This window comes from Ovis canadensis, chromosome 8, assembly GCF_042477335.2.
Source record: "Ovis canadensis isolate MfBH-ARS-UI-01 breed Bighorn chromosome 8, ARS-UI_OviCan_v2, whole genome shotgun sequence".
NCBI classification, from domain to species: Eukaryota; Metazoa; Chordata; class Mammalia; order Artiodactyla; family Bovidae; genus Ovis; species Ovis canadensis.
In genome coordinates, this window is record NC_091252.1 from 85,445,411 (window position 1) to 85,459,519 (window position 14,109).

A 14,109-nucleotide genomic window follows, 5' to 3' on the forward strand; every position below is an offset into this window, starting at 1 on the left:
GACTTTGCAGAGGGTGGAGAGCCGGTGGGTCAGGCAAGCAGGCACTTGTGTGTGAAATAATGTGTGTGGGGGTGGGGGATGGGGTGTGCACAGAGGGAAGGGGCTGTGAGGAGACCTCCATGGAAAGTTTCAGGAAGGGAGACGTGCACAAGGGTGGAAGGCGTATAAGTGAGAGGCATGGAGCCTAGGTGGGGAACACGTGTATGTGAGGGGCTGTGTGGGAGGCTGGAGAGTCAGGCTGGGCTGTGGGTGATGGAGGGCAGTGTGGACGGTGAGGGGGCTTGTGTGTGTAACTGTGGGGGCTGAAGTGTGGGAAGACAGGTGTGCATGGAGAGTGTGGGGTGAGCAGTGTGTCAGGACTGTTGCTGAAGAGGCCTCAGTGGTGACCGGCTCCCCAGGTTCTCCTTTCTCTGGGCCTGGACCCTCTGGCCTGGACCCCGAGGTTCCAAGGGAACCAAAAACTGGCAGGGACAGGGAAAAAGCTGATACCCTCTTTCATTTACTTTCTTTTTTTAGCTTGAAACACCACACAAGAATATCTGCCTTGTGACCGGTGTCAACTGGGGTCACCTGCCTTCACCAGCTGACGCCTCCCCCAGGCCCGGGGGCTGAACTGCGTTCCCACCCTCAGTTTCTAGTCAGCCTGGGGCTTCCCTGATAGCTCAGTTGGTAAAGAATCCACCTGCAATGCAGGAGACCCGGTTCGATTCCTGGGTCAGGAGGATCCCCTGGAGAAGGGAAAGGCTACCCACTCCAGTATTCTGGCCTGGAGAATTCCATGGACTGTATAGTTGGACCCGACTGAGTGCCTTTCACTTTGGAGCCTCTGAGCAATAGGATTCCCTTCAATCCCCTCCTGCCTACTAAGCTCAGGGGGAGGGACTCCTGTGGGGGGCACAACAGGTAGAGGAGGGGACCCAACCCTCTCCACTGTGCCCCTCCCAGCTCTCCAGGCCCAGACCCCTCACTGTCCCCCAACTCCTTCCTCCCCACCTCACCCTTCTCCCCACCTTCCCTCATTTCTTACGCTCATCACAGGTGTTCCCAGATCTCTCCAGCAGCTCAGGTGGGAAGCCAGGAGCCTGCATGGCAAGACCCCTGGACCCACCCTTAGACACTCACGGCCCGTGTATCCTGGACTCTGTCCAGAGGGAGCAGAAGCAGCTTCGACAGAAAAGTGGGGACTTGGGAGCCTGAGCTGTGACCTTGGAGACTACTCCCCAGCAGCTTTTAATAACAACCTACCCTCCCTCCCCTGCCCTGCTCCTCCCTCTCCCTTTCCCTCGCCAACCCAAACACACTCCATCCCACCCCTCCTGCACCACCCCTTGGCCCCCATCCAGGAAACCCTAGAGCCAATGCCCACTTGCCAACTCCTCCCTGCTGTCCTGAGGAGGTCGCCCTAATACTTACCACTACTTTCCACAGGATGGTTCGTTTTTTCAGCTAGGTTGTTAACTGCGGGATACAAACAGGGTCACATTTTTTTTTTTCACATGTCCTGCCCTTGGCACTCTCCTTTCCACATAACTGATTCCTCTCCCCAATGTGTGTTACGGCTGCTGTACTGGCATACGCATGTACCCTGGGGAAGTCCTCAGCCACAGTCTCTACACAACATCAAGGGTTAAATTGAGACACCAGTAAGTCTGGGGTCCTCTCTGCCTGTCCTGCCTTTCAGGGGACTTGAAACCCATGTCTTAGACACCAGGCTTGAAAGAGCTCCCTTCCTCCCTGTCTTAGTCCCATGGGATTGCTATAGCAAGTAACCATACACTGTGTGGCTTACAAACGACAGGAAAGTTTTCCCCATGGTTCTGGAATCTGGCAAGTCCAAGATCAAGGCACTGGAAGATGTCTGGTTCACAGAGGGCTGTCTTCTCATGGTGCACTCACCTTGTGGAAGGGTGGAGGGAACACAGGCTCATTTTCTATAATGGTTCTCACCCATTATTTTGACTGTGTGGATCACAACAAACCCTGCTAAATTCTTAAAGAGATGGGAATACCAGACCACCTTACCTGCCTCCTGAGAAATCTGTATGCAGGTCAAGAAGCAGCAGTTAGAACCAGACATGGAACAACAGACTGGTTCCAAATTGGGAAAGGAGTACATCAAAGCTGCTTATTTAACTTATATGCAGAGTACATCACGCTACGTGCTGGGCTGGATGAAGAATAAGCTGGAATCAAGACTGTCAGGAGAAATAGAACCTCAGATACACAGATAGCACCACTATTATAGTAGAAAGCAAAGAGGAACAAAAGAGCCTCTTGATGAAAGTGAAAGAGAAGAGTAAAAAAGCTGGCTCAAACCCAACATTCAGAAAATAAAGATCATGGTATCTGGTCCCATCACTTCATGGCAAATAGATGGGGAAACAATGGAAACAGTGACAGACTATTTCCTGGGCCTCCAAACTCACTGCAAATGGTGACTGTGGCCTTGAAATTAAAAGATGCTTGCTCCTTGGAAGAAAAGCTATGACCAACCTAGACAGCATATTAAACAGCAAAGACATTATTTGGTGACAAAGGTTCATCTAGTCAAAGCTATGGTTTTTCCAGTAGTCATGTATAGGTGTGAGAGTTGGACCATAAAGAAAGCTGAGTGCCAAAGAATTGATGCTTTTGAACTGTGGTGTTGGAGAAGAGTCTTGAAAGTCCCTTGGACTGCAAGAAGATCCAACCAGTCAATCCTAAAAGAAATTAGTCCTGATTATTCATTGGAAAGAATGATGCTGAAACTGAAGTTTTAATGCTTTGGCCACCTGCTGTGAAGAACTGACTCACTGGAAAAGACTCTGATGCTGGGAAAGATTGAAGGCAGGAGGAGAAGCGGACGACAGAGGATGAGATGGTCAAAAAGCATCACCAACTCAATGGACATGAGTTTGACCAAGCTCCAAGAGCTGGTGATGGAAAGGGAAGCGTGGCATGCTGCAGTCCACGAGGTCACAAAGAGTCAGACATGACTGAGAGACTGAACTGAGCTGAACCGAACCCACCAATCACTTCCCACACACCCATCTTCCGATACCATCACATTCAGGGCCAAAGTTGCAACAGACGAATTTTGTGGGGCACATGAAGAGTGAGTCAGCACTCCCCATGCCAGCTGGCACCTGAGTTTCCTCACAGACCCTTAACTTGGCTACAACTTCATTGTCACTCCAGCCCTGATGTGAGGTGGAGGCTCCACGAGGGCACTGGAGAAACAGACTTTCCTTCATTATGACAGTAACAGGCCCAAACCCTTCTCTTGGAGGAGAATTAACGCCTTGAAGGCCTGCTCAGAACAGACCCAGACCCTGGGGGAGACATGAGGCAAGGACTCAGAACCTGAGGCTGTTCATCTGGAGAATTGTGGGCCCAGGGTAAGAGGTGGGAACCAGGGCCTAGACACCATCAGGGGAAGGAGAATGTGTGTGTGCTTAGTAGCTCAGTCGTGTTCAACTCTTTGCGACCCCATGGACTGTGGCCCACCAGGCTCCTCTGTCCATGGGATTATCCAGGCTGGAATACTGGAGAGGGTTGCCATGCCCTCCTCCAGGGGATCTTCCTAACACAGGGACTGAAGCCAGGTCTCCCGCATAGCAGGCAGATTCTTTACAGTCTGAGCTATTTAGACTCCACAGAAGCAACTTAAATGACAATCGACGAATGAATGGATAAAGAAGATGTGGTAGGGGCTTTCTGGTGGGCCAGTGATAGGAATTCACCTGCCAATGCAGGGGACACAGGTTTGATCCCGGGTCAGGGAAGATCCCACATGCCACAGGACGACTAAACCCATGTGCTTTGGAAGCCCAAGCAAAGTAGAACCAGTGCTTTGGGGCAAGAGAAGCCACTGCAATGAGAGGCCTATGCAACCAACCCTGCTCTGTCTCCTAAAGTCTGTCCTTGTTGCCCAGTTGGTGCCCTGGATCCTGGGGCTGAGACGCTTTAGCCTTTACTGCTCATTCTCTGACATTTATTCTCCTTCCCCCTTCAAGGAACCTCACACTGGTCAGAATGGCCATATTGAAAATCCATGAGTTTGAGTAGGCTCCAGGACTTGATGGACAGGGAAGCCTGGTGTGCTGCAGTCCATGGGCTCACAAAAATTCGGACACGACTGAGCGACTGAACTGAACTGAACTGAACAAACAATAAATGCTGGAGAGACTGTGGAGAAAAGGGAACCCTCCCACACTGTTGGTGGGAATGTAAACTGATACACGCACTGTGGAGAATGGTATGGAGATTCCTTTCAAAACTAAAAACAGAGCTACCATGTGGATGATTTAGTTGCTAAGTCGTGTCTGACTTTTTGCCACCCGAGGGACTGTTGCCTTCCAGGCTCTTCCATCCATGGAATTCTTCAGGCAAGAATCCTGGAGTGGGTTGCCATTTCCTTCTCCAGGGGATCTTCCTGACCCAGGGATTAAACCCAGGTCTCCTGCATTGCAGGCAGGTTCAGAGCTACCATATGATTCAGAAGTCCCACTCCCTGGCATATATCCAGAGGTGAAAGGTGATGGAGAGAGACAAACTGTGAGTTTAGGATTGACATATACACCCTACTGTACTTAAAATAGATAACCAGCAAGGACTTGTGTGGCATAGGGCACTCTGCTCCATATTCTGTAATAACATAAATGGGAAAAGAATGTGTGAAAAAATAGTTACATGTATATGTATAACTGAATCATTTTGCTATACACGTGAAACTAACACACATTTTTCATCAACTGCTGCTGCTAAGTCGCTTCAGTCGTGTCCGACTCTGTGTGACCCCATAGACGGCAGCCCACCAGGCTCCCCCATCCTTGGGATTCTCCAGGCAAGAACACTGGAGTGGGTTGCCATTTCCTTCTCCAGTGCATGAAAGTGAAAAGGGAAAGTGAAGTCGCTCAGTCGTGTCTGACTCTTCTTGACCCCATGGACTGCAGCCTACCAGGCTCCTCCATCCATGGGATTTCCCAGGCAGGAGTACTGAAGTGGGGTGCCATTGCCTTCTCCGTTCATCAACTATATACTCCAATATACAATAAAAATTTGTAATTAATTAAAATAAAAATATTGATATTGAGCATCTTCTCACATGCCTATGGGCCATGTGTAAGCCTTCTTTGGAGAAATGTCTATTCAGACCTTCTGCCCATTCTTTGATTGGGTTCCCTGTCTTTATTATTGAGTTGTAACAGCTTTTCGTATATTTTGGAAATTAAGCCCTTTTCAGCTGCATCCTTTGCAAATCTTTTCTCCCAGTCTGTAGTTTGCCTTTTTGTTTTGTCTATGGTTTCCTTTGCTGTGCAAAAGTATATAAGTTTGATGAGGACCTATTTCTTTATTGCTTTCCCTCATCTTTTTGTTTTCTGTTTTATATAAATTTCAAAGGTTGTACAATTATACAGGAAAAAAAAATGAGGGGCAAGCAACCTGTAGAATTACACAGAATCCTTCTTCAAAATGCACTGGTATTGAAATTGTGGAGAAAGAAACAAATGGGACCGAAGCAAACTTGCAGAGTGATGAGCTGGCCTAATTTCAATACTGCTGTGTCTCTGGGACTCAGGAAGCCGGAGGAGAGGGAGAGGGATGAGAGAAGGGCAGGTCGGTGGAACAGTCAGAACATAGTCAGCATTTATCAACTAAGTCTGCCCCCTGAACTGGCACCGGAAACAGTCACTGGGTTGGCAGAGAAGTTCCTTCAGGTTTTCATAAGATGGTATGGAAAAGCCTAAGGAAACTCAATACAATGAAGAGGTCAGTGATCATCCAAGGCAAGCTCAAGATGGCGAAGCAGGAAGCCCTGAGCTCACCCCTCCATGACCTTCTTGCCAGAAATTCTTCCCTGACCTCTGATCAATTTCTATTAATTAGAGAGACCAAAATGACAAAATGATCTAACTAGGAAGATTCTGGCTGTCAGCCCAAGCACCGCTCAAGTACAGCTCCGAGGAGTGGGAAGAGGAGGGAGTGGCAGCAGCCCTGGCTTCTGGGCAGCGTCCAGTGCCTACAGCGCAGGCAGAGCCCTAGGGCGGCGCCTCCGCGCGGGGAACGCCGGCTGCCACAGACGTGCTGAGCGTGCCTCGGAGGAAAGGACCCGCTTCTCTCACCCGGCATCCTTCCCTCCTGCAAAACTGGGATCCAGGTGGCAAAGGGAGAGATGGGTGGCCCTGAGACCCGCCTTGGCTTCCTGTTGCTGCTGCTTCTGATTGTCCGGTTCAGTTCGGGGATGAAGCTGTGGGAGGGCTCAGGGAAGTTGGATGAGTTACGACCTGAACAGGGGTGGTGGTGTGCGCGGGGGTTCGGGCCCCTTTGCTCCTCGGTAGCTCCCCCAAGCTACTTGCCTGCTCTCTTGGGCAGAACAGGGGTGCCTTGGGTGAAGCAGTAATGCGGGGAGTTTGAGAGGTCCAGAACGCTACAGAAAATGCTGCTGAGGCCCCCCAGGGCCCAGCCCGCCCCTTGGGAGTCCTGGAGCCCGGGCGGGCTGGGACCCGTCGGCCTCCCCGCGGGGAAGGGACCAAGAGCCGCCCCGAAAAGCGCAAGCTCGAGATGTGTGCGCAGAGCCCCTTCTGGTCCCTACTGCTCTCGGCCCTTAAAGGACCAGCGCTCTTTATCACCGATCAGTTAACACCTGCAGGACGGCCAGGGCGAGGAAAGCTCGGCAGCCCTCAGGGGCTCCGGCTGGGGTGGGCGGCAACGGGCAGCCGAGCTTCTCCTGGGCGCTGGAGGCGGGAGCTCCTAGCCAGACGGATGTGCTGGCCTGTCTCCCGCGGACACGAGTCCCAAAGGCCGCCGCCGGTACCGCTCGGGTCTGCTAGGCTGCCTGCGGCCCGGCGCCCCTGCCCTGGAACTCCCACGCACTGTATCAGTGTTTGGGCTCCAGCTGTCCTGTTCTGGCAAAGTAGATTCTGAAGTTATGATACTAAATGCAGCTCAACTTGACAGTAACTTCAAAAAGCTTCACATCTTAGAGTTGAAACGAAGGAAAAGTTGCCATCCAGAAATTGAGGAAAGAAAACTTCAGCATTGGACAAAACGACGAGCAGAAGAACCCATTTATGATCCTGTACAGGCAGCTCCAGCCGTGTCTGCACGTGTGTTTTATATCAGCCTAGGGATCTGCTGTCCAGTTATGTTTCTTGCAGTACTAGTATTAGCTGTTTTGCATCTTCATCGTATGAAAAGGATTGAACTGGAAGATAGCATCAGCGCCAGCAGTAGTTCCCAAGGGCTGTCTCAGTCCCAGTCATTCCCAGATGTCTCAGTATGTGGGAGGCAACACACCCAACAGTACAACTCCCATCTCCAGTTATCCGACCCTCTGGGTAGAGGAGGAGGACTTGAGAAGTGTCGCTCTTTTGGAGGCCAGAGCTAAGGTGAATGATATCAAAATATCTTTCCAGAGAGGGGAACTCAAAAGATGTACTCTAAGGAGGTACCTTCTGATATACTTTCCATGGGGTTTATGTAGATGAAAAAGATTCAGATAAAGAACAACAAGCATTTGTAAAAACAGTTAGAGATCGAGCTTCTGAAATTCAGGGGACAACAATGCTTCCTGAAAGTTGTGAGCTATGAGATCTTCATCACAGAAATCTTCCTATTACCCATGTGTGAACAGAAGAATGGGAAAAGCCCGTGGTGGATTGCCTTACATGAACTGGGGGTATCTTAAATTGTTCTTATGACAGTGCAAATATGTAGAGGCCAATACTCAGCAGGAAACTTCTCAACAAAACCTAGTTCACATGGCTGCTCAGATTACCTGTGGAATGAGCTACCTGGTCAGAAAGAAGTCATCCACAAAGACCTGGCAGCTAGGAGCTCTATGATTGATGACAACTTCAAGTTAAGAGCAAAGCCAATCCCTCTCCAAGTCTTGTTCCCCATGGACTCTCACTGAGGAACAACAAAAACACAGGATCGATGGATGGCTTTTGAAATTCCGGTTAAAAATAAGTTCTCCAGCCTCCCCTGGTGATCCAGTGGCTAAGACTCCATAATTCCCAATGCAGGGGCCTGGGGTCGATCTCTGGTCAGGGAACTGAATCCTGCATGCCACAACTAAGAACTTAGCATGCTGCTACTAAAAGGGCCCATGTGTTTATGACTCTGGCCAAATGCCCTTCAGTGGACGTCTACTCATTTGATGTGGCCCAGTACCTGAAAGAGGGTTACCAAATAGCCCAGACTATCAACTGTCCTGATGAAATATTTGCTGTGATGGCTTGTGCTGGGCCTTCGATCCAGAGGAGAGGTGGAGTTCCAGCAAAGGGCATGGTGTCTCACAGGGTTCCATGAGGCCCTGGGGGCCTGTGTCTGACTCTCCTCTCAGTCCCCCAGCGTCAGGAGGAAGGTGCCTGTCAAGGCCCACTTGGAGCCAGCCAGTCACATACATCACCCAGTACCACAGAAGCACATTTATCTTCCAGAACACCATGCCTTAGGAATGCTTTAGCATCTCAACTTCCTAAGACAGACTTAATGATGTGGAATACTTTCTCAATATTACTTTTATTAGGTTTAACTGAAAAAGTTTGTGTAAATGTTTTACACATAGTTGCCTTAGAGGTATAGGTACATTTTTACAAAATAGTTTTTAAAATTGTTTAAACACACATATTTGAACTAACAATCTTACTACCAACTGCTTTTTATTTTCTTAACTTCTACAAGGTAATGCAGTTGATTCACCTTTAAAGTTTTGCTTTCTTTCACTAGTCTTGGGAATGATTTATCTTCAACATGGAGTACTTTTTCTTAGGAAAATAAAAACCGTCCTGCAGCTATGGGCTAACGCCCCCGCTCCTTTATTACAGAGTAGCTATCTTGGTCCAAAGTGCCACAGAGGAATCCACAGGTGTGAGCTGAGGATAGTGGCCATATAACAATTCTAGTGAAACATCTAGGCCAGCTGCTGGTGCATCTTATTTGTTCCTTGTGGCCCTGCTTATGCCAAAACACATAACCACTTCTATCCTATGACGGCTGGCCTAGCTGAACTAATGACTAGCAGTTGATGAGCACACACCACAGTGGGCAACCCCAGTCCATGACCAGAGGCCTCATCTCTGCCAGGCCCCAGGCCTACACCAGGAGCCACGTTTAAATGGTGTGACTTTCCCCACTGCAAGTGGCGTGGCCTAGCTTCAGGACACTCGGGGTCTGTGTTGTGAGCTTTCAGGTAGAAAATGGCACGTAGCAGCTTTCTGACCACAGATACTCTGACATCACCAGTTCTGCTGGGTCATCTGCCCAAGAAGCAGCTCCAGCCATGCTCATTCTTTGCCAATTGTGACTGCTTTTGTGCTGGGACAGCAAGTTGTAGCAGAGACCTAAGGTCTGCGAAGCCTCAAATATTTCTTCTATACCATTACAGGAAACCTAAGGCCACAGTGGCATTAAACGGAGATAGGATAGGGACCACACCCCTGCAGCCCTCGAGTGGTTGTAGACTGGTACTTGTCTCTGTATTTCCTCCAGGATATTGTGTACACATACTGTTGGCTGATGGGGAGGTAGGGTCTGAAGTTTGAATCTGGAATTCACTAATATGGTAGACTTCATCCCACAATAATTTACTAGCTACTCAGGTCTCCATGCCCGTCACAAGTCCAGGATATGTGAAATGACTGCTGTGAGGTCTGTGGACCCAGTGATAACCACTGTAAGCAGAACCTGAGACTGCTGTCCATTGATGGCCTGGTACTCCGAGCATCGCTTCAACACTTGGGGACCATGATGATGCTACGGTTCCTGTGCACTAGAAACACACTAGTGCAATGTGAATGTGAGAGTAGTTTCTGCTTCTGCAGGTTCACTTACCCCAGTAAATAACCATGTGGCTCTTTGGGAAAGAATGGAAGGACTTTTGCACTAGATGTGGTGATGAAAGGGCCCTGCTCTTTAGAACGTGGCTTCTATCTTTGGTGGCTCAGATCCAGAAAATGGGCCTGGATCAGGATGGCTGCCTTTGGCTTTCTGATCATCCAGCCTTGTGTTCTGTCTCTCTTTAATTCTTTCAATGGTACAGTTTGTATCTAGGTTCCTGCCCATCTGTTTGCCTTTAGGATCGCCCTGTGCTATGAGCCAGCATCATATTCTCTGCAGTCAGGCCCTGGCTGGCACTGAGACTCCCTAATCACTTTGACCACTGCACCTACTTTTCTGCTGCCCTAGAGCACCCCCACCTGGAATCTGATTTTTCCACAACTTCCATCCCTGTTCCTGATAGAAGCCCACAGGAACATAGTCTCCTCCCACCATCCCTGACCTTCTGCAAAAGTCATCCTTGAGCTATTGGAGATGCTTCTCATCCGTGCTTTCCTCTCGGGCTCCATAGAGTCCATCAGGCTTTCCCATGGTGCTGGTGGATTGCACACTCTCCTGCCCTTTCATACTGTGTCTGCCCTGGCAGATTCACTTCTCTGAGCCTTGGATCCCCTCCTATACCACCTACCGAGGAAGTTCTGGATGTTCTCTCATGCCATGTGGGCCAGGCCTTTCTCCAGGCTTCCAATACCCATTCTAGTGGGAGATCAACATGTCACCCCAGCCTTGCTAAACCCGGTGACCCATAATTATAAACTCCCCCTTCCTCAGCTTTGCGTTCTGTGCTCATCCTCCCCCACTGTGATCCTGCTTCCTCGGGAGCAGCCCCCAAAGCTCCCCATTTCTTCTCAGGACACTCGGAGACATTCTCATAGTCCTCTGTGTTTAGGCCTCTCCTTCTGAGCTGGCCTGGCCCACCTCTAGAAAAAATTGTGTCAGTTCATGCTAGGTGTGGAGCTTTTGAACAGAGTGGACATAGGCATATCTAGGGCTATGTGATTTTTTTGCCTGATCAAAGCTACCTCCTCTTCCTCAGCCAGTAGCTAGGGTGTGTTTGGGGTAGGGGGCAAAGACAGGGCTGTCCTGCTCTGTCAGGCAGCCCTAGAGGTTTACTCCACTCTCAGATAACTGGGGGAGGAGGTCTATGGGTCTTTTTCTCCCAACCTCACCCTCACTGTTTTGCCTTCACACATGCTCACTCTCTTTCCTATAATTTCACCATCAGTCCTCAGCCCAGACCTGGACAGCCATGCTGTGAGGTTCAAGGCCAGGTGGACAGAGAGGTTTTTCTCTCCTATGACTGTGGTCTTGCTAACATCACGTTCATGAATCCTCTGGGAGAATTCTAGAACTGAGGTCCCTATTGTTTTCTGAAACTTAGAGGGGAGCCTGGTTGATATATCCCCTAAAAATGTATTGGAGATGATCATCCTAAACAGGACTAACACTAACAACAACAACCAAAAGGGACGGTAATGAAAGGCTGTCTTGATTCCCGATGTCTATTTTTATCTTATGTTCTTTCTTCATTTTCATCCATGGACCAGAGCTCTTCAATTTGTACTATTTATGCAGTTGGGGAGGCTCCCTTTAGTGATCATGTATCTCTTACTGAGATAAAAGGTAAATATAAAATATATTTATAATATATATATTATAAAAAATAAATAAATATATATATATATATAAATGGTGGATCGAGGGGCTTCCCTGGTGGTCCAGTGGTAAAGACCCCATGCTTAGACTGCTAGGGGTAGGGGTTTCCTGGTTAAGGAACAAGACCCTACATGCCTCATGGCACAACCAAAAAATAAAAATGGTGCATCTTAATTTCTATCTGGGGAAACTAAAATTTAAACCTTAACCTTTAAATATCAAAACTAAAAAATTAATACAGTCCATTAAAGAAAATGCAGCAATATTCATTACATTAGAAGTTCAAGGTGACATGGGGAAACAGAGTACAGATTCAAAGGCAGAAAAGACCATTCGTTACTGAACTACATGATAAAGTGTTTGAGGCAAATGTTGTATTGTCTTCAAGTTTGAAATGCATCAAAAAATAAGATACATTGATCTTAGGAAGATACAAACCCTCCTGCACCATGATCTTGGACTTCCTCCCTACAGAACTGTAGAAAAACCTGTGTTTGTTGTGTAAGCCATCCAGTCTGTGGTCCTCTGTATGGCAGGACCAGCTGACTAGTATAGGCTCCTGTGCTGTGCTGTGCGTAGTTGCTCATTACTGTCTGACTCTTTGTGACTCCACATACTATAGCCCTCCAGGCTCCTCTGTCCGCAGGGATTCTCCAGGCAAGAATACTGGAGTGAGTTGCCAGGCCTTCCTCCAAGGGATCTTCCCAACCCAAGGATTGAACCTGGGTCTCTCACATTGCAGGTAGATTCTTTTACCATCTGATCCACAAGGGAAGCCCAAGAATACTGGAGTGGGTAGTCTATCCCTTCTCCCAGGGATCTTCCCAACCCAGGAATCGAACCAGGGTCTCCTACCTTGCAGGTAGATTCTTTACCAACTGAGCTACTTGGGAGCCAAATATAGGCTCCTACCCTCCTACAGAGACTGGGAGATGCCAGCACTATCTCCTTTAATACTTCAGATTCAAAGAGATGGCTCCCAAGGCCCATGCTCTAGAGCCTGCAGGCCATAACTACCAAACCCAATACCATGACCACTGAACCCCACGTGCCTAAGGCCAGTGCTCCACAGCAAGAGAACAAACCTCAGTGAGAAGCCCAAGCACCGCCACTAGAGAGGAGACCCTGCTAGCTGTAGCTGGAGAAAGCCTGCACTCAGAAACATAGGCTAGGGCAACCAAAAAAACAAACATCTGTAAACAGATGCCACTCCAATATTTTTCCCTGGGAAATCCCATGGACATAGGAGCCTGGCTGGCTACAGTCCATGTGGTCTCAAAGAGTTGGATATGACTTAGGGACTAAACAGCAGCAAGGGAAGTTATACATTTTCAGATAATACCCAGTAGGGAAGCTCATGTCACACAGACTGGCAAAGCAGTGTCCGCCACTGACTCCGTTTCCACCAGGTGTGTGGCTTGTCTTAGTCTCTCACTCTCCCTTTCATCTGGGTGGGCGTGGTCACAGAGTGTGCTGGCGCGTCTCAGTAAGCAATGGCCTTAGTAAGTCACCTTAAGAGAAAGAAGAAAGAGATGGCGCCCAGGGCCTGGAGAAAACAGGCCTGAGTTGTAAAACTGGTAAGAGCAAAAGTGACAACAAGATTTTGAAATAAAATGTTCTAAGAAAAGGGAAGTCAGAGGCCTAGAGTCTGGAATGAGCTCAAGCTTCATCTCAAGTTACAGTTCAGTTCAGTCACTCAGTTATGTGACTCTGCGACCCCATGAATCGCAACATGCCAGGCCTCCCTGTCCATCACCAACTCCCAGAGTTCACTCAAACTCATGTCCATCGAGTCAGTGATGCCATCCAGCCATCTCATCCTCTGTCGACCCCTTCTCCTCCTGCCCCGAATCCCTCCCAGCATCAGAGTCTTTTCCAATGAGTCAACTCTTCACATGAGGTGGCTAAAGTACTGGAGTTTCAGCTTTAGCATCATTCCTTTCAAAGAACACAGGACTGATCTCCTTCAGAATGGACTGGTTGGATCTCCTTGCAGTCCAAGGGACTCTCAAGAGTCTTCTCCAACACCACAGTTCAAAAGCATCAGTTCTTTGGCGCTCAGCTTTCTTCACAGTCCAGCTCTCACATCCATACATGACTACTGGAAAAACCACAGCTTTGACTAGACAGACTTTTGTTGGCAAAGTAATATCTCTGCTTTTGAATATGCTATCTAGGTTGCTCATGACTTTCCTCCCAAGGAGTAAGCATCTTTTAATACCATGTGCTTGGTTACAACACTATTTTTTCCGTATCCTTCCCCATCCCAAGAACCTCATGGCCTCCGACAACTTCCCATCTGTAAAGGGATCCTGAATCTCTCTCTGTCAACTGGCACCCTATCCTCTTGCCTGAGAATTCACCCCAGCAGAAGCCTCCCAGCCTGGCCCCCAGGACATAAAGCAGGAGAGATGGGAGAAGAGTTTCCCAAAGTGTGTGACACAGGGCATGAGGGTGAGCATGCGCACCCCCACTTCTACCCTTCGGTCCCACATTCATATTCCCTGAGACTATGGAGACAGTGGCCTAAAATAGCTATTATTTAAGACAGGAGTTGGAGAACCTTTTCTTCAAAAGACAGAGAGTAACACTGTTGGTCTCGACAGGCCATTTGGTGTCTGTGTGCAT

The 14,109-nt window shown here is 48.7% G+C and overlaps 1 long non-coding RNA gene and 1 pseudogene across 1 annotated transcript in view; one reads left to right on the forward strand and one right to left on the reverse strand.

Annotated features, from left to right (window-relative positions):
• Positions 1–1,223, reverse strand: part of LOC138444984 (uncharacterized) — a 42,015-nt gene extending 40,792 nt beyond the window's left edge. The window contains exon 1 of the long non-coding RNA XR_011258689.1: positions 1,028–1,223. This is a non-coding gene — a long non-coding RNA (uncharacterized lncRNA). The remainder of the gene's footprint in view (positions 1–1,027) is intronic.
• A 4,931-nt stretch (positions 1,224–6,154) lies between these two features.
• On the forward strand, positions 6,155–8,317 carry LOC138444666 (tyrosine-protein kinase RYK-like; annotated as a pseudogene).
• Positions 8,318–14,109: the final 5,792 nt, after the last annotated feature.